Here is a 1553-nt window from a genome sequence, read left to right as displayed (position 1 = left end):
GTAATATGCAACACATCCGTAACTCATCGCAAGAGCTACTTACAAAACTAGGTCGAACGTAAGATATAAGTAACAGAGGAGTAATATATTTCCACATAATTCCACTTATCGATATTCAAAACTTGGTCACCAATAGTAGCAGCAACAGAGCAACAAAAATAACAGCAACAACAGCAAGACACCAATAACAGCAAGACAACAACAGTAACATTAACACACAGCAAAAACAACAGTAACAAGAACAACACCGCTTCAACAGATTTTATCCACATTGCACGTCACAACAGAAATAAAGCGCAATACATTTCTCTACAATGCCACTTGCAAAAAATAGGTCACAGGTAAGACATCCGGAACGAGAGAGAGAGAGTGGTCAAGAGAGAGAGAGAGGGGGGGGGGGGAAGGGAAGGGGAGGAGAAGGAGAGATTGCACACTCACTGCCATGACGCAAGTGGTGTTTGGTACTACACATGTAAGTGACCGTGATGTCTGAAAGATTGGCTAGTGAAAATCTTCTAGGCCATAAGTGATGGTGATGTCTGAATGACTGGGAAGTGATAGCTTAATCCTTTAGGACACACACACACACACACACACACACACACACACACACACACACACACACACACACACACACACACAGAGGCTTTACAGAGAAACTATGACCTGACAATATCTAAGAATCACTACACTGGATAACAAAAGCAATTGACAACCTGGCTTTATACGTAAACTTTACAAATGTGATGGCTAAGGGGAACGAGTGTTTGTCGGCCAACTTTCGTTTTTCTACTGAAACTTTAAACTTTTCTCGTCTTTCTATCTTCTTTCTTTCTTTTTTTCAGGTTCAAAGGAAGTCTGAGTTATTTTCGTGTTTTCGAGCTTAAAGCAATGGAACATTTTACAACTCTTAACTCTGTAATCTCCATGACACTAAATTAAAAATAAGTTTCCATCACATAATGCTCATCATCATCATCATACCAGATACCAGTATAAGGTAGCATTTTCAAAGAAGACCTATGATCAGAGTCCCCAGCAAAAAGGGACTGTATCTCTTATTCATCTAACATTCAGTTGCATAAGGTCATCTGGTGGCAGCATGAGTGAGAGAGAGAGAGAGAGAGAGAGAGAGAGAGAGAGAGAGAGGGGTCAAGGTAAGACAGGTCGACGTATTAATTCCTTCAGTCCAGTGGTGTTTACGATAATGCTTTCAGACTCCTATTTTTCACTCTTACCTGTATAAAATTGCCTAGCGATTGCTGAAATAGAAAGCTAGAGTAATTCCGACCATGAGAGTGTTAAAGAAGTTACTCTCTTCACCATATACGTATATTTTTCCCAAGCGTGCAACGATAAGACATCCACATGAGTAAAGGGTCACAAGTTTTCTTCCCTCCCAAAATTTCCATGCTAAAATAGAGGATTTCAGTCGGGTGAGTTGCTAGAATGAGTCATAGGAGCTTGTGCCGCAACGGTTAAACTTCACTAAACCTTTATTTGTGTCAGAATAAAAGCCTTTGGTCACAGTTTTTCTTCCCTCCAAAACTTTC

The sequence above is a fragment of the Coenobita brevimanus genome, chromosome 6 (genome assembly GCF_032717465.1).
Source record: "Coenobita brevimanus isolate Jiangsu-jjx chromosome 6, ASM3271746v2, whole genome shotgun sequence".
Classification (NCBI taxonomy): Eukaryota; Metazoa; Arthropoda; class Malacostraca; order Decapoda; family Coenobitidae; genus Coenobita; species Coenobita brevimanus.
Note: the sequence above shows the minus strand (reverse complement) of the source record.